The 19,507-nt window shown below is 35.9% G+C and overlaps 1 protein-coding gene across 1 annotated transcript in view; it reads left to right on the top strand.

Moving 5' to 3' along the window:
* The first annotated feature begins 991 nt into the window (after positions 1-991).
* Positions 992-19,507, top strand: part of Pals1 (protein associated with LIN7 1, MAGUK p55 family member) — a 70,879-nt gene continuing 52,363 nt past the window's right edge. The window contains exons 1-2 of the mRNA XM_063241482.1: positions 992-1,059; positions 13,746-13,810. The gene's annotated coding sequence lies outside the window, so the exon portion shown is untranslated. The remainder of the gene's footprint in view (positions 1,060-13,745; positions 13,811-19,507) is intronic.

Raw genomic sequence — 19,507 nt, 5'->3', positions numbered from 1 at the left:
AAATATTTGGTCTTTGTCTCTGGTTCCTGACACAGAGCTTCTGAATTTGGAATTTCCTTGGTAGTGATGAGTGTCTTTTGTTGAACTGAGGCACTTCTTGCCTGAATCCTAGAAAGTTTTGGGTAGAAGGTCAGACATCAGAAAGATCAGCATGATTAGGGGTTGGAAAGTCCCATCCCTCAGGTCTGGAAAAAAGTAGAGATAGTTATCAGTGGCCAGTGATTTAATCAGTCATGCTGGTGACAGGAAGATTCTGTAACAGACCCTACAGGATGGTATTTATAGATCTTCTGGGCTGATGTATTTATCAAGATCTTGTGAAAATAAACTATTAATTGTAAATAAAATGCCTTCCTGAATTCTTGAGCCCTCTAGAAAATTATTCAACATGAAGAAGGGGGAACTGCATGGTCAGAAGTATGGGAGGCCAAGAACGTGGGGCTGGCCTTTGAAGTGGGGCAGTCTTGTGGGTTTTAAGGCTAGGGAGGCAGTGTCAAAACTGAGTTGATACCCAGCTGCCATCTGCAGAATTGGAGATGAGTTGGTAGAAGGAAGACACTCACACATTTGGTGTCAGAAGTATTGAGGTTTAAAAGCAGCTCAGAATGACATATGCTAAGTGTTTGGTTCTAGTTTGTATTTTGTATTTTTATCATTTACTTGTTTAAACTTGAGTTTTAATTATGAATTTAGTGTTAGAGGATGATCTGTCATACTTCCAATATGCCATGGTTTCAATATTCAGAACAATTCTTTATGTTTTAGCTTGACCATAAATGTATTGATTTTGGAGGGAATGTAACTTTGTTATGGTATTTTTAGGTCTTGCTATATAAGTCTTGTTGTGCAGCCCAGGCTGGCCTCAAACTTGGCTGTGATTCTCCTGTTTCAGCCTCCCAAGTGTGCCATCATGCCCTGCTTTGTTATGGTTTTGACAAAGATATGTATCTATAGATGAACTTGCTAATTGCTTTCTCTTGCTTTTCCACAGGCTCCTACTGAGAGGCAGCACAGTGCATTTGAGGTGCTTGCATTCACTTACAGTATTGACAGGCAAGAGTAAGTACTTCTGACTTTGCTGAAATGCCTTCTAGACTTGGGTTTGATTCTAGTCAAGTTAATTTATCAAAGCTGAATCTTAGTTCCTTTTTTCTTTGCTCAGACAAAATACTAGATACCCAAAGTTAAAGGAGGAAAGGTTTATTTAGCTCACAGTTACAGAGTTCAGTCCATGGTTGACTACTCAAGGAGGGTTGGTGTGGCAAAGGGACATCACAGAGGAGAAACTGTTCCTGGAGGGCAGAAGGTAGCAAAGCAGCAAAGGATGACTGCAGCTCTTTCTGTCCCTTACATCTTATCTAGTCTTCTGGGGGTAGGGGTGGAAGAGTGACTATCACATCCTTTATCCCAGCACCCTCGATCCGACATTACACCATGAATCAGTCCCAGCGTCACACATTCTAGATCCTGCCACCTCTGAAAAGGTCACATCTATAACCATATGGTGCTTTGTGGGGACATCTAGACACAGTCATATCAGCTCAATTCCTTCTTTTCAGAGTGGGGACAGTATTAATACCTAACTTCTTGGGCTTTAGTTTGGTGCCTTAGAAACAGCTCATCAGGAATGCGTAGTACCTGGTATATACTAGTACTCCAAAAATATTAGATAAGAGGGGGAGTACAAATTTGGTTTGTGACATTAAATGAGGAAGTGATGATGAATTATATTTAAATATATTTTAGATAATATGATTATAATTTGATTTTATAGGAGCACGTGACTTGATTGTTAGTATCTGAATCAATGATAAATTTATGTTCATTAAGGTCAGCTTTTTGATCTCTGAAATAACAGTGAAACTGGGGGAAGAAAACAGTTTGTTGTGCTGCTTTAAACAGCTTACTTATGTAGTGAGATGAAATTGTGTTTTGCTTTTTTTTGGATACTGGAGATTGAACCCAGGGCCTTTGTACTGAATTGCATCCCTATCCCCACCCCATTTTTTTGGAGAAAGTCTTGTTAAGTCACGAAATTGTCCGGACAGGGCTTGACTCCCACCAGAATGCTGGGATTATAAGCATGCACCACCATTTCCAGCTTCTGGCTTTACCACCTTTTTTCCTTTGACTCTCAAACATTACTCCAAGTTGTTTTCACTAGGTTATTTTCACTATGCATTTTCTTCTTTTTTATAGTGCTGGAGATGGAATTGAGGTTCTCGCACATGCTAGGCAGCTCTACCACTGAGCTACACCCTGGCCTATACTAAATATTTTAAAACAGACTTTAAATGACACAATTTCTATAATTGAGCTTGATTATAGTCATTTAAATCTTATATTTGGATAAAGTAATGTTTAATTTCACCAGTGTTAATGTGCTTGTGCTAATTTTTTCCTTTTGTATAATATATATTTTTCAGATCTGTCTTACACTTTCTTTTCCTTTTTTTTTTTTTTTTTTTTGTGGTACAGGGGATTGAACTCATGACCTTGTGCTTGCAAGCCCTTATGCCACAGCTAAATCTTTAGTCCTTCTTTGCCTTTATATAAGTTCTCTTAAGATCCTCTTCCTCTCTACAGATAGCTCTTTTGGCATTTTCTACAGTTCTGCTACAGTGTTTACCAAGTAGTATTGAATTGTATTCGCTTGGTTTGATCACTTTGATTTCCAGCTAAATTTTGTTTCTTAAGGAAAAAGACTGTGCCTTAACCTTTTTCGTGATACTGACCTTCCCAGTGTTTTGTACCAAATGAGTACTTACATTGTTGAATGATAGTGTAGTTTAGGTAACCCTTTTTAACTATAGGACTTCCAGTATCCTAACCCAGGTTGATCTTTTGCTCTTATCTCTTGTTAGATATTGTTAGAATATACCCATATGATAGTCTCCCTCTAAGGCAGTCTGGTCAAAATCACATTATTCTGCAGTGAGCCAGCAGTGCTATAGTACTAAAAGTTCATTGGATTCTAAACTTAATTTTGTATTCTCCTTGGTTTTCCTTGTTAAATTGTTTTCCTTAGATGTTCAGATGACACAACCCAATTTCTGGTTCTGAAAATAATCTGTCTTTTCCTTTCTCTAATTTATTTATAGATAACTCCAGATTATTTATTAGTCTTAATTTTGTTTTTATTCTTATTCTGATATTTCTAAAATAATTATTTAATCAGATCAATATCCCCCCACCTCTAATGGTTTTATCTTTTTTGTTTTGTTTTCTTTTTTAAGATAGGGTCCTAACCTGCGTATGTAATCTTGACCAGCTTTGAACACTGGGTGACCCAGGGTGGCCTTGAACTCAAAATTATCCTGTCTCAGCTTCCTCATCACTAAATACAGGCCACCATGCCAGTCTGCAATGTTGTTTTTTATTTGCATACCAATAAACCATCTAGGTAGAGGTAATCATCTACTAATTTGTTGACCTTTGGAGCATATTTTCTCTTTTAGTAAGCTGTAAATCATGTAGGGTCAGAAGTTGGAATGTCTTACAATACGTTTTAAGAGGCATAAAACTTTTAGACATGTGTTAGAGTAAATAATTGATTTTAGCTGGGCGTGGTGGCACACACCTATAATCCTAGCACTCAGGAGGTTGAGACAAGAGGATTGCTGTGAGTTTGAGGCTAGCCTGGGCTACAAAGTGAGTTGAAGGCCAACCTACACTGCATAGTGAGACACTGTCTCAAAAAGACTAAGAAAAAAAAAAAAAGAAAGAAAGTAAATGATTTGAAGACATGGAAAAAATCAGTATGGAATATATTCAAAGCCAAATAATAGCCACATGAGTTTGCCAATTAGGATTCTTTGAGTGTGATTGTGAATCATTAATGTGGTAAATCAGTGCAATCAGATTTATGAACCTGCCTTTTTATTTTTTGTAATGGTAGGGATCAAAGCCATGGCTTTACATATCCTAGGCAAGTGTTTAACATCCCCAGTTCTGACATTATATTTTTTTTGTTTGCTTTTTGAGACAAGGGTTCATTGTGTACTTCAGGCTGGCTTTGACCTTGAACCCTCCTACCTCAGCCTCCCGAATTCTGGTGCCCACTGTGCCTAACCTATTTTCATTTTTGAGACAGTCTCTCAGTGTAGTTCAGGCTGGCCTTAAACTTGCTACGCAGCCCAGTCTAACTTTGAACTCTTACAGATCCTCCTGCCTCAGCCTCATTAACTGGATCATAGGCATGCCACCACCCAGCTTTTCTGTGTGGGTTTTTATTTTTATCCTGTAAATATTTTTTTCTTTATTCCTTTCTTTTTGGTACCAGGAATCAAGTTCAGGATCTTGTACTTAACAGGCAGGTGCTATGCTATGCTGTGCTGCTGAGCTGTATCCTTGGCCCGCGTTTGTTTTTATGTGAAAAGGTGTTGTTTTTTTTTTTTTGTACCAAGGGTCGAACTCATGACCTTGTGTTTGCCAGGCAGGTGCTTACACCACTGAGTTAAATCCCTGGCCCCTCTGTGTTTGTTTTTTAAAAAGTAGTATTTTTATTTGTTTTTCTTCCAACATTATAAAAAGTAATGCCTGCTTTTTGTGTGTGAATATCTTAGAAGATACCTAACCCTAACCCTAACCCACATTACAAAAGTTGGAAAGTAGGAACTATGAGTCTATTAGTCTTACTTTTAAGATATATTAATTTGAAACAATACTGTGTATATTATTATTTTTTTTAAGGTTTTGTATTGTTCTGTTTTTGTGATACTAAGGATTGAATCCATATCCTTCATACTGAGCTGTCATCTTGGGCTCGCCCCCACCTCCTTCTTTTTTTCTTTTTAGTTTTATGGTAACATATCACTAAGTTCCCCAGGATTTGCAATACCCGTCCTTCAGCCTCCCATCGTTCTGGGATTCCAGATGTGCCCCATGAAATCTAGCTATATTTTTTTATAGCACTAACAAAATGTAATGTCTATGTCTCTATATTGTCAATACTGTATATATATATTATGCCAAAATAACTATTTTCACATATATACCAGTTTAGTTTTTCTTCCATAGTAGTTGCAAGAAAAGAGTGAGTCTTACTGTAAATTTCTTGGAGAGAACAACAAAAAGCGCATTAGACACTAAATTGGGGCTGGAGATGTAGTTTCATGGTTGAGAACTTAACCTAGCATGCACAAGGCTTTCTACTGGAAAAAACAAATTAAAAGTTTTTCTCTAGTATCAAACAAATCAAAGTATCAAAGAAGTTACCCCCATGTAACAGCTTCCTTTCCTCAGGAAACTATTAGAGGATTCTCACAAAAATGAAATAGAAATGGTATTAAGTTTAATGAAAATACTGTTTTCCAAAATGTGGGGCAGCAGAGGAGAATGAACAAAGATGATGAAGCACCTGAGGGGTAGCAAAAGCAGGAGACCGTTTAAACCCGGGCCTGAAGAAGTGATAGGAATATATACTTACTGGAATTTCCCTACAACTACGGTTGTAGAAGTAGATGGGCTCAGAAATTAATATTTTCCTCTCTGTAGGTGTGTGCTACTTAAGTTTTAACATAGGAGGTAGCTAATTTAACAGTGGACAGTCTGTTGGACTATGCGTTTTTGAAGCTGTAAGTCCATTATGGTATTAAAAACCCTATCAAGTTAAAATAGTTGGCCCACTTTGGCAGGACACAATTGAAATTGGAGCAATACAGAATAGAAAATAACACTTTTATATAGCTTTCTGTAGTGTTGGTAGCTTAGTTTCACTTTGCAATTTTAGTAGGCGAATTTATATACATTTCAGCTATTTTTTCACTTGACTACCTCTGTTTGTTTAACTCAGTTTTTAGAATTTTTTAAAAAGTTTTTAAGAACTTTGAGTAATAAGTGTTAATACAGTCAGGTGACTAAAAAGAACTTGTAGTCTATTAACACATGTAATATGAAGCAGTTAAGAGAGAAAAATATTTTTTCTGATTATATTTTAAAGGCAAAAGGAATGATACAATTATGTGACCTTCTAAGGAAGTGTGTAGTCAGCATGGTGTGTCATTTTACAGAAACGTAACATAGCACCATGGATCCACAAAAGGGTTCATCCATCTGGATTTTCATTTCTATCTTATACTTCTAGCTGTGTTAATGCCCAGGTATTTGAAAAATAGGAATATCTGACCATCTACCTTTTAAAGAAATTGTGAAGCTCAAATTAGGAAATGTGCTTCAAATAAGCAGTAGAAGCCAAAATGCTTTGCAAATATAATACATAATCTCAGCACTCAGAGAGACTAAGGCAAGAGGACCACAAGTTCAAGTCCAGCCTGAGAGACTTAGTGAAGTTAAAAAAATGTTGCAAGCAGGCAGTCGTGAGTTCGATCCCTGGTACCGATAAAAACGAAAAAGACAAAAAAAAAAAAAGGGCTGAGAGGGCTGGGGATTTAGCTTAGTGGCCTAAGTGCAAGCCTGAGGCTGGTACCAAAAAAAAAAGACTCAGAATATAGTTCAGTGCAAAGGCCTTGGGTTCAGGCCTCAGTACCACAACAAATGAATGAATGAATGAATCTATAAATAATTTAGAAACAAGTATATCTAGTTGTCATCTGGCCATTAATAATATGTTAAAACTTCCTCTTTATTGCAGTACTTTAAAAGTGAAATTTATCATCTTTCTAGTTTTTATCTCCATCCAGCGGGTTGGGGAATGACCTGATTCTCTGGATTTTCCTACTTAAAGATTCCATAATTCTCCCCAGCTCTATTGTTCCACTCACTATTTTAGGTTTGTATTTGGCTTTTGTCTCTTAAGTATTATCAAATCACCTTTTTAACCGTTGTTTGACATACAATTTCATGTCTTGGGTTACATTCTTTATCTTCCAATGGTGTAAGTATTAAAACATTGTCTACTGGACGCTGTACTTATGTTTTCCCATGTCAGCTTATTACTAGGAGAGATTTAACTTTCTAAAAAGCCATTTTGTTGTTCTTTTCTGAGAAACTTATAGTTTCCCCTTGCTTGCAGGAGAAAATTCATTTTAGCTTAGCATTCAGTTAACTCTGGCTTTATCTTCTATCTCTTACATTGGCTCTGTTCCTTATCTAGACTGTTCTTATTCTCCAACTAGGTCTTACATATTCTTGGTTGGTAGCCATATACAGAAAAACCATATTACAGGGTCATTTTGATGTGTATGTTTAAAAGTTTATTTTTTGCCAGTTTGAAAATGTCACAAATTGTCTTTTGTCCTAGTGTCTTTTTTTCAAAAACTTTGCAAACATTCTGGGTACATTTAATCTTTTATTACTAGGGAGTTGAAGGTGATAACGGGGCAGTTCAAGTAACCAACCATTTGATACCTTCGATACTGTTTGGCTTCTAACCAGTTCCTGCCCTGAATGTGTGGTCTTGAATATCTTCAAAGACCTTGAACTTTGAGTTTGATATGAGCTCATAGAGAATTTCTCACTAATTAAAAACAAAACACTTCTCCCTCAATGCATATTAATATGTAGGAGCCCTAATTATCTAATTTAAATAAAAATCTTGCAGGCTGGGACTATTGCTCAGTGCCACAGTGCTTGCCTACTGTGTATGAGGACCTGGATTGAGTCCCCAGCACTGGAAAAAAATTCTTGTTTCCCCACTCTTCTTTGTATGGCACTGTACTCCTCTAACAGTAATACACAGATTTATAAAGGAACATGATGAAGGATGATCCAGAATGTAACCTGTTTGTTTTTGGGGAATATTTAAGACCAAAGCTAAATTTTAGGCTATAAAAGCAAAAAGAGACTGTTAGGTATTTGGGTGTGTGATTTTGTTTTTCTTAAAATTTCATCATTTAAAATAGACTCTCTATCGACTAGAAAAAGAAAATCTTACAAAGGTACCAAAAGTACTTTGTGGAGAATTAATCTTAATTATCACTATTTTTTTTCCTTCTCTTCTTAGCATTGGTTAAGGTGAATTTTAAAATGTCAAGAGTTAAAGTCTGTTTTGAGGGCCAGGAATTTAGCTCAGTGGCGTAAGCGCCTACCTGACAAGCGCAAGGTCTTGAGTTGATCTGTGGTATCAAAAAAAGAAAGAAAAGAAAAGGCAGGTCTGGTGGCACACTCCTGTAATCCCAGCACTCAGAAGGCTGAGGCAGGAGAATGTTGTGAAGTTCAAGACCAGTCTGGGCTACGAAGTGAGCTCAAGACCAGCCTGAACTCTGTTGTGAGACTGTCTCAAAAAAACAAAACAAAGGAGTTGGGGATTTAGCTTAGTGATTTAAGTGCCTGCCTGGCAAATGTGAGGTCATAAGTTTGATCTCCAGTACCAAAAAAAAAAAAAAAATCTGTTTTGATGTCCTACAGACTTACGTCTTCTGTCTGCTGTTTATAGAGTTCTGGCCTTGAGAAGCAACTTAACTGCCCCTTACTTGTTTTTCTTACCTATAAAGTGAAGATAATTTTGGGGATTTGGGAAGATTAGATGAGAAAATATATGGGAAATTCTTGGTACTGTGCCTAAATAGTGCTGCTGCTTTTCCTTCTCCTACTGCCACTTCTCCATCACTGGTTATTCAGACTATTTAATCCCCTTGCTTTTGTTCACTGCAAAATAAGGTTAAAAATTCCTTTTAAATTGCCATGCAAGGGCTGGGGATTTAGCTCAGCGGCATAAGCGCCTGCCTTGCAAGCAGGCAGTCGTGAGTTCGGTCCCTGGTACCGATAAAAAGGAAAAAGACAAAAAAAAAAAATTGCCATGCAAGAAGGATCATGATGGTTAGATGACATAATGGACATGAAATTGTATACAAGGAATACCTGTTATAATTGCTGAATGTTTGTTCTGAGGTGCTTTTTGAAACATATACTTACTTTCTTTAACCTGTCTCCTTATTTGTTATTGGGGATAACAGTGGTACTTAAACTTGTGGTTTTGTTTAAGGATTAACTGTATCTACAGTACGTAGCACAGTGTTCCCACAGAGTATTGTCAGTTAATAGTATTAGCTATAATCATTAAATGCTTGGTCTATACCTGTTTTTATTCCTCATCTGGACCATTTTTAATGTAACTAATATGTCCTTTTGTATGTTTTATGTTTCTGGCCAGATTGTAAGCAGTTGATGGGAAAAGTATCATGTATTGGAACGTACGGCTCAAAGTGCATCAGCTTTCTTTGATCCCAGTATATGGGGCAAGGTGATTTATTTGGCAGTAATTTTTATTCCCTTTTCTATATTGTAGTTCTGCTGGTGATAGTTACTGGGTTAATCTTCCTACCACAGCCACCAGCATTGTAAAGTGCTCCCTTTATTTATTTGACAGCCTTACTAACACTCAACTGTCTTTGTTTTTTTGATAATAACCATTCTGATAGGTAAGAGATATACAGTATCTCATTATGGATTTAATTTGCATTTCTGTAGTCATTAGCAGTGTTAAACTTTAAACTTTTTTTTTCCACTTATTTTTTGTCTTTTTGTGTTTCCAATTGAAAAATGGCTGGGATTGAGCCTTTGCACTGAACTGCATTCCCAACCCTTTAAAATATTTTAAAATTATTTTGATATAGAATCTTACTAGATTGCCTATTTGGTTCAAAGTTGATTCTTCTGTCTCAGCCTCTTGGAGTGCTGGAAGTACTGCTACCTGGGTTGATTTTTGTATATGGTGTAAGATTGGGGCCCAGGTTCATTCTTGTGCATAGGTTTGGAAGTAAATCTTTTTTTTTTTTCTTTCTGGTTTTTTGAGATACACCAGTGTTCCTGGGTGGATAAGTCTTTAAAAGATTTTGGTAAATGAATACTTCAGGGTGTAGATAGTTAGCAAGCAAATTGTGTGAGGTTTTTTTAAAAACTATTTTATCTTTATTATGTTATTTCTGTTTTCATCTCAAGGTAATTATATGACCCAAAATCATAGGATGAGAGTAAGAATTTATGAAACACAGTTGCACCTGTGTTTTATATGTAGTTTTTGCCGGAAATGAAAAAAACTGCTAAGTCTGGGGAAGTTTACTTTTGAGGAAAATGAGTCTTCTGAGATAATGACATTTGCCTTATTGATAGCCAAGTGATTGAGTGTCCAGAATCGTATTGTTCATTTTCTGGCAGTGAGGGCAAATGATATTTGTGGCTTTAAGTTACAATGTTTGTTACCCATACTCTTTTTTTTTTAATAGTATAAATACTAAAGATTAAACCCCAATGTAGCTTTTCACTGAGCTACATTCCAAGCTCTTTTTAAAAAGTTTTTTTTTTTTTTAAATTTTGAGACAGGGATTGCTAAATCAATAAATTGCCCCTGCTGAGTTTGAACTTGCAGTCTTCCTGCCTCAGTTTGGATTCCAGGCTTGGGTCACCATACACAACAGCACCCTTGCTTTATTGGACTCTTTACTTTGAAGTTTTTTTTTTTTTTTTTTTTGATTAAGGGAATTTTGCGTCTATTCTTTACAGATTTATCTGGCATTACGTGTTTTAAATATAGTCAGTTTTAAAGCCATGTGACTGCAGTGGGTTCTTTGGAATGCTGTTATCTGGGTAACAAATGAAAGTAGTTCTATCAGAAATGTAAACTATAAGCCACGTAGAATTATAGAAATGCCTTTACTTTAAAGTAAACCCAGAGCATTGGCACTGAGTCTTTTCATTTAATATTGAATCCATTAAGTTAAACAATTTGATTGATTTCATGTTCTATATATGCTTCCCTTTTTAAATATTTTAAAAGATTTTTTAAAATTCTCTAATTTAAGAACCAGTTTTTCAGTTGAATCTTTTTATTTTTTTTATTTTTATTTTTATTTTTTAATTTTATTTAAGGAGAAAAGAAAAGAAAGAAAAAAAACAGTGAAGGGGTACAAGTTATACAGATTTACAGGAGAAAAAAATGCGCAGTAGGAAATCACTAGTTAATGGATTACATATTGCCATCTTAGAAATAATTGTTCAAGTCACAAAATTAAAGCTTGTAGAGTGGACATTCCAACAATGATACTGCAAACAGTTCTGTTCAATGATCCAATAAAACTCTGTGATATCATTTTCTATCTTATACATTTAAATATACATGCAGTTATATAGTTTAGAGCACTTTCTTTTCCTCTCTTTTGTACAATGACTATTACACATTTTGGGTTTCATTGCTCCCACGGTTCTTATTGCTTTTTCAGTTGAATCTTGAGGCTATTTTGTTTAAATTGTGTCCTATTTACTGAGTAATAACTTCTGTCCAACCTCATAGCTAGCTCAATTATATTTCAGTTTTTACTTGTAATTTCTTAGTTTTCGATATAGTAGTTGTTTTTGTGAAGATTCTTGGATCATTCATGGTTAAAAATTGGAGTTTATGCATTAAAGTATACATTTATTGAGTAAATAGGGTTGTCCTTTTTTTGGTGCTAGATAGCGAAGTGAAGTCTGTGTACATGAGCCCACTCTCTGTCACTGAGGTATGCTCCCAGCAAGTCAAGATGGTGTTTATATAATGTCACTTGCTTTTGTATTGTGCAATAGTTTTTTTAAAAAGTTGTTTGAAGTATGAATAATTTATATTCAACAAGGTGTCATTTTTTGTCATCTTACAGTAACATCTGCATACTCATGTTTACAGCAAAACAATTCATAACAGCTAAATCTTGAAAGTATCCAACGTGTCCATCGACAAATAAATGAGTGAAGAAAATGTGGCATTTATACACAACGGAGTACCACTCTGCTATATGAAAAATAAGTCAGTCATAGGAAAATGGCGCACCTTAAGATCATGTTGTTAAGTAAAATAAATCAGGCTCACAAGCTTAAATATTACTTGGTTTCTCTTATATGAAAAATCTAAAGCATAAATAGCAAAATAAAAGATAATAGAAAATAGGGAAAGAGATCTTAAAGTTTTCTTTTCTTTTCTTTTTTTATCAGTACCGGGGATTGAACTCACGACCACCTGCTTGCAAGGCAGGTGCTTGTGCTGCTGAGCTAAATCCCCAGCCCCTTATTTTCTTTTAAAATCAGGTGAACAGGTATTTCTTACTGAACTCACTGATTTAAAATGTTTGAGATGTTTTTTCTTTCTTTCCTTTTTTTTTTGAGATAGATTTTCATTACATAGTTTAGGCTGGCCTTGAACTCACTATGTAGCATAGGCTGGCCTCAAATTTGCAGCAGTCCTTCTACCTCAGTCTTCCAAGTCCTGGGATTATAGGCATCACCACCATCTCAGCTAATGTTTGAGTTTTTAAAACATCTTTATTGAGGTATACTTCATATTCTATAAAATCTGTATATTTTGCTGAAATGGTTTTAGTGAGTTTAGATCATTGTGCAGCCATCACTGAAATCTAATTTTGTAACACTCCTTTCACATGGAAAAAACCCACTGTCCTTTGTAACGAATCTTTGCTACCAACCTCATCCCCAGGAACCCACCAAACTGCTTTCTGTGCAGGCATTAATTTTGCCTTGTCTAGAAATTTCATATAACTGGAATCATATAATACATGCTTCTGTGTCAGTTAGTTTTTAATTGCTCAATAGTATCCCATGTTTTGTTTATCTGCTTACCAGTTGGAAGGCAGTTATGTTGACCACCATACCAAACCAATGCATATTCTACTTACCTGCTGAAGGATGGTCTGCCAGTTTTAAGCTATTACTGGTAATGGTACTATGCACATTCCTTATAGAGCTCATTTGTGAAAATAAAGATATACTTTTATTTCTTGTGTGTGGAATTACTGGATAGTATGGTAACTATTTAATTTTTTAAAAAACTGCCAAACAGGCCCTACCATTTTACATTCTTTCTAGTATTTTATGAGGGTTCCAGTTTCTCTGTGTCCTTTACAGTGCTAAATATTGTCATTTTAAAAACTTTTACCCATTTTATTTTTCGTGGTATTTGATTACATCTTACTTTTTTCTGAGACAGAGTCTCACTGTGTATTGTAGTTCAGATAGGGCTTGAACTCACCACAGTCTTCCTTGGGCTCCCAAATGCTGAGATTGCAAGCATGTGCCACCATGCCTACTTTCTCATTGTGTTTTGAAAATAGCTTTATTGATAAAATTCACATACTATACCACTCACTCTTTTCAGTTGGACAGTTTAGTGGCTTTTAGTATATTCAGAGTTATGCAGTCATCAAAGTTAATTTTCTTCACCCCCCCCCAAAGAAACATCTTAACCATAATTTTGTGCCCATTGGCTCTAAAATGCCACTTTATAGATTTGCCTTTTCTGGGTATTTCATAAATGGAATCATATAGTAAGTATGTGGTTCTTTGTGACTGGCTTATTTAATTTCTCTTTTCAAGGATCTTCTCCATTGTTTTATTTCTGTATACCTACCTGTTTTATATATGAACATAAATCTTTTTATTTATCCATTTGCCAGTAGTGGAGATTTGGACTTTATTCTCCACTTTTTGCCTGTTATAAATAATGCTGTTATGGATGTTTTTTCATGTGTGTGTAAATGTTTTCATTTTTCTTGGTGTGTTTTTAGATGTGGAATCACAGGGACGTAAGAGTTTTTGTTTAGCCTTTTGGGGAGTTACCACACTGTTTTCAATGTGACTACCGTTTTACACATCCAGTGGCACTAATACACAACAACACTGATTTTTCATTGATGTCCATTAAAGATTGGGGTGGCGGTGGTGGATTTTTACTTTATACCAACCCTAGATACCTGAAAACAAATTTAGATAGCACACTGAGTTAATCTTTGTCTCTTTCCCACCTCCCTGAAAGACACTTCAGACTTATACATGACTAATCATCTTGTTTTTCTGTTTTACAGAGTAAGAAAGTTAGCCTGAGTTTTGTGAAAAACCGAAAAGACAAGGTTTTTCCAGTTTGCATAATGTAAGTTCTTTTCACTGTTCTTGGCCACAATCCTGTGTTCGCTGACAAAGCTGTTTCTATGGAAACAAATAGTCCAGCCTCTTAGAATGTCAGAGGAATGCTGATCCCTTAAAATGAGACTTCCCAGCTGCTGGTCAAAGGGCATTCCTTGCTGAAGAAGGGGAAGAAGGATGAATGAAAAGAAATTTTAAGGTTCTGGACACTAGTGTAAACTGAGAATATGTTTATGCATATGAAGCATATTTTTTTAATCTCTGTGTAAAAATTAAAATACTACTTATTTTCCTTCTAACCTGTATTTTCCTGCAAACCTGTCATGCTTCTCACCTGTTACACAAATGATTCTGTTTCTTAGTACAGTGTTTTAGTGGTTCTCTACCTGTTAGGCTGTTTTAGTCCTCTCATCTCAATCATTTGCACTTGAAGCTCACTCAACTTTCTTTTATTCCCTCTCTTAACCAGTTCATGGAAGCATATCCCTTTCTCCCCCACTAGTTAGAAGTTAGCGGCAAAATAGCTTTGGCCTACCAACCAGGAAGTTTATTTTCTTGCTTTGTGGACTATGTGAAGTTTTTGTTGTTGTTGTTTGGAGGGAGCAGAATTAGAGATTCTGATGAGGATTGGAAATATAACCTTGGAGTCTTTGTCTTTTTTTTTTTTTTTTTTTTTTTTTTTTTTTTTAAATTTTAAACTTATGATTGAAGGTTAGGAAGAGAGGAATTAGGCCAAAAACTTGTAAACTCCATTTTCTTCAGCCTATTGTTTGCCTCAAATAGAGGCAATTGACCAGTTTAGTCATTTACTTCTGAATTGTCAAAGGATTTGGGTCATTGTATTTTGTTTTTTAAATTCTTTGGATTGGGATTCTTTTACCATTTATTGATATGTATTGATTTTATATATATGAGTTAGGCTATTCATGGCTTGCCTGCTGAAAAGTTATGATCTTGCTAGACATGCTGGTGCACACATGTAGTCCCAGCACTCGAGTGGTTGAGGCAAAAGGATTGCATCAAGTTCAAGGTCAGCCTGGGCTATGTAGTGAGACCCCGTCTCAAAAGAAAAAACAATTCTTTTGGGTAGTAGAGTTCAAACACAGGGTTACTGTGCCACTGAGCTACATTCATAGGCTTTTTTATTTTGATACAGTCTTGATAAATTGCCCAAGCCAGTCTGCATTTATAATTCTCTTGCTTTACCACTCTCATTGCTGGGGTTATAAGTATACACCACAGTACTGCACTAAAAAGTAAAATGACCTTAATACTAAAACTGTGGTACACAGCATAATGTTCTTTTGTACTTGAGAATCTTTCATGGCCCTCATGAATTAATTTATGAGCACGATAGTCTTTTGGATTGTTCTGTGTGATGAACTTATTTAACTAAGAAGATCTGAAAGATTTCTTGAAGAAATTCAGGATTTGAGATAGATCTTAAAGATAGGAAGGTGAAAGGAGATGCAGGTTATAAGGCATTTGGCGTGAAGGGAAAAAAATATGGGGTAGGCACAAATGAGGCTAGATTAAAAGGCTTACGAAGGATAGTATAAAAAACACGGAAAGCTTAGATTGATCTTGTAGTTCATACTTTATTTTCTAAGTAGTAGGAAAACCATCAGAAATTCTAAACAGAAGAATGATTTGCTCGTACACTTAATCATCTATTCCTTACAAGGTATCATGGCTAATATGAATAAGCTCACCGCCAACTAGATTTTTACCTCTGTGATCTATAGTCACCTTGAAATTGATGCATTGAGAACAAAACATACATTTCCCTTTAATTTCTCTTTCCTCTGTCTGATTCTCCTCCTGTATTCTCCACTGTATTCAGTAACATTGTCACCTACCTAGTGACCCAAAGATAGTGATTAAGAGTAGTTACCCTGAAATCACACTGTCTAGGTTCATATTTTGAAGCCTTGTTTTCTTGGTTCTGTGCTTGTTGGTGTCATGAATCCAGAGATGAATCAGCCTGAATCTTGACCGGAAAGAACTTCTAGTCTGATAACGTGGAAAGATGAAGATAGTTCTAGTCTGTCTTAATCAAAAAATGATAAGGATCGTTAGATTCCATGGGAGAATGTTTTTGAGCTAATATATTAAAGCAAAAACTAGATTATAGGTAGTCTGATTCAAGAGGCTGTTTTCTTCAACATTATGTTGTCTTGATTAACTGGATGGGCATAGTCGCAGAGTTGGAAATGGAAGGAGAGACTGCAGAGAGTAAGAGCAGACTAAAGGGAAATAGGACTTTAACTTCTCGATCCCTGTTGGAAATTTTGGGAGATAGAGAAATAGGTAGGGATCCCAGTAACCCCAGTGCTCAGCCAAAAGTATGTATGTGTAACTAAATTTATGTAAAATTTACTCCTCTCCTAAGCTTTTATTCTTTTCTTACTGTCTTCAGGTTTAAGGGTATGTATGTATGTATGTATGTATTCATTTTCAGACAGGATCTTGCTATCTAGTTCATACTGGGCTTGAATCCCAGGTTGCCTCATCTTTATGGTGATCCTCCTGCATCAGGCTCCAGATTGCTGGGATTATAATTGTGTGCCACCACACCCAGCAGGATTAAGGATTTATATTTAAAACCTTTCATAAACTGGACCCAGTCATACTTTTTAGTCATATCTTTCATCATCTACTTTCTTGTTTCAGTCAAATTCCCGCATTTGTGCTTACCCCCTATTTTTTTAATCTTCCTGCCCTTGGTTTATATAGCTTTATTATTCCTCCATCTTGCCTTTAAGGCCTACTTCAATTCCCATTCTGGGCATATTTGAGTTACTTCTAGAGCTGCCTTGAGGTTAAAATGAGTGAATACTGTGTGAAGTGTTCATAATACAGTACTTGCCCCTTAGCATTGGGGGATACATTCTTTTTTTTTTTTTTTCTTTTTCTTTTTTATCGGTACCAGGGATTGAACTCACAACCGCCTGCTTACAAGGCAGGTGCTTATGCCGCTGAGCTAAATCCCCAGCCCTGGGGGATACATTCTAAACCCTACCCCAATGATGCCTGAAACTGAGGATATACTGAAATATAGACATAAATATAAACAAATAAATATACATATGTTTATATATGTGTATATAGGTATATCTGTATATGTATGTATATAGAAACCCCCGTGGAGGGTATCAGTCTCCTACCCTGCAGTATGGCACATGATGAAAAGAAAGGGAAAAAAATCTGCAATTTAAGGGGCTCTGGATGCCCCAGTGTTCTTAGATGAACAAAGGGCAAAGAGTCAGAGCAGTCATGGCTTTTATTGGTATCAATCAGGGAGGTGGGTAGGGATCACGGCAGAGTGTAAGGAAAGAAACTTTGCAGGCATGGTTGTAAGGAGAAACAGCACCCTTGCATCAGGCACAGAGGCCCTCCAATTAGTTGTGCAAAGATAGCCTGATGTATGTAAGGGTGGCATCTTTACTGCCAGGAAGGTACAATTCTTCTGGGTCCCATGGCTTCAGCTGAGATGTTATCTCATGTCTTAGCCATGGAATCACCCTAAGGCTCTTGCTTAAGCCTCCATTTCAGCCATCAGTGGGTGGGGGGCAGTTCTCACCTCAGTAGGACTTGGTCACATTCTTTTGTCTGGTTTATGGAACATGTGCTTCTATATAGCCAGCTCTGGATATCTCATGTAAATAGGATTGAAGTAAAATTCAGATAAAGATAGAGGCAAGGAGCTTCATTTCTCAGGGGAATGCGGTTTGGAGGTCTCCCATCTCTCTGTCTGTCTCTATCTCTACCTGGTTTTCTTCTGTGTACATGCTAGTGACTAATGGGTAAACAGCATTACTTTAAAAGACATTGCCATGAATCCCCCTCAAAATACTTTCCCTTTCGTAAAACACACTTATCTCATTATTCTACATTCTGAAGCAGTGGTAGAAGTTCTGTTTCATGAGTGTCTTTACAAAGTGTGATTAAAAAATTAACAGTGAATGCTATTGCCATGTACTATCCAAGGTAAGGCAGACTTATTAAACCCTTATGATGTGTCCTCACCCACCATATTTGTCAGAGGAACTTTGGACTTGTGACTATTCTTTAAAGTGAAAATGACCATGAAAGGTAAATCTTTTGAATCTATCAGGACATCAAAGTGACTATAAAAGCACAATGAAAGACATCAGAGGACTTCCCAGAACTGCTTCAGGATGTAGAAAGTATGCATAACTACTTGAAGCAAGAGACAGTATTTTGAGTAGGATTAATCTGTCTTTTACTGTTACATTTTTAAACCTTTAAACATTCACCATTATTTTTGATCTTGTCACGATGAAGTGCTCAGAAAATGTTAGCTGTAGGTAGTTGCTACTACTACCCCTTTGCCTCCTTTGCTAATTTTCCCCTTCTGTTTTTGCCCTATTGTGTGAAGTAGACACCAAGTTCCACCATTTCTATAACTTATTTATAATTTTGCTCCTTCTGTTTTAGTTCAGAATCTCATTTGTTACAGGTACTTCAAATTGATTTTATCGCCATGCTTCAGTTAGTCCTGTATATGAAAGTGACAATTTCTTTTTTTTTTTTTGGTCTTTTTCATTTTTATCGGTACCAGGGATCGAACTCACGACCGCCTGCTAGCAAGGCAGGTACTTATGCCGCTGAGCTAAATCCCTAGCCCCGAAAGTGACAATTTCTAAAAAACCACATGCAATTGTATCATCTCTTGCTTAAAATCCTTTAATGGTTCTTCATTTTCAGGGTCGAGAGCTTTAGCTCTAAAATTCTTGACAGTGTTTCCTTTCACTCTTTACCACAGACTAAATTTTAGTCCTGTTTATGCTCTGTGAATTTTGTGACATTCCTAGTTTAGTTGAACAAATATTTCTTGGACATTTCCTGTAAAACATACATTATACTAAACACTGGTGATTTAGAAATAAGACACGAACTCTAACAAATTTGGAATCTGGGGTAGTGAGAAGAGACCAACTGGAGAAGTCATTTATTTTCTTCACTATATACTAGTAGACCGTGAACTCTCCAGGGGAGATAAAAATGAAATTTTAGCAGATTAATACCAGACCAAAGAAATTTTTCTGAAAATAAAACACTAGGTCCAGATAAGCATGATGGTAATAGTCCAACTGTGAGAATTTAAGGGGTGGGGGATGTTGTTTTTTGTTTTTCCCTAAGTCCTGGAACTCAAGGTATGACCTACCATGAGAATTATGACCAAGATCATTCAAACATGATCTATAATTTTCTGTTACATGATCATAATTTTCCATCATGATTTAGTGTAGTATGTATTTGGTTTTGAGTGTTTTACAACTGATTTTTAATTTTAGATTGTAGTTTACATAAAAATATATAATCCATTACTGTTTGATTTTTAATATCCAGTAATTATAAACAGTGAAAATTGAGAGTTAATTTTCTGGAAATATGTATACTCCTAGATTTTTAAAATTGAAGTTAAGATTAGCACTGCAATAACTCCTACACAAATTTCTGCTTACTTGTAGTAAAAACATTAAATTAGCTGAATTTGCACTTGTGTATAATCAACATATAAACCTTAAGAATTGCCCGAAATCAATGTATGGCTGTCATTTTAATGAAAAATTAATGGTAAATAAGATAGTATAGATTACATAGTTGTTAATAATGAAGCTAAAATTTTGATGGGAGATAATCTACTCTAATTATTATGAGACTGTAATTTTAGTGT

Source organism: Cavia porcellus, unplaced genomic scaffold (assembly GCF_034190915.1).
Source record: "Cavia porcellus strain 051 isolate PalLab524CR breed Dunkin Hartley unplaced genomic scaffold, mCavPor4.1 scaffold_31, whole genome shotgun sequence".
NCBI classification, from domain to species: Eukaryota; Metazoa; Chordata; class Mammalia; order Rodentia; family Caviidae; genus Cavia; species Cavia porcellus.
The sequence above is the reverse complement of the archived record's forward strand: the minus strand, read 5'-3'. Positions and strand labels throughout refer to the sequence as shown.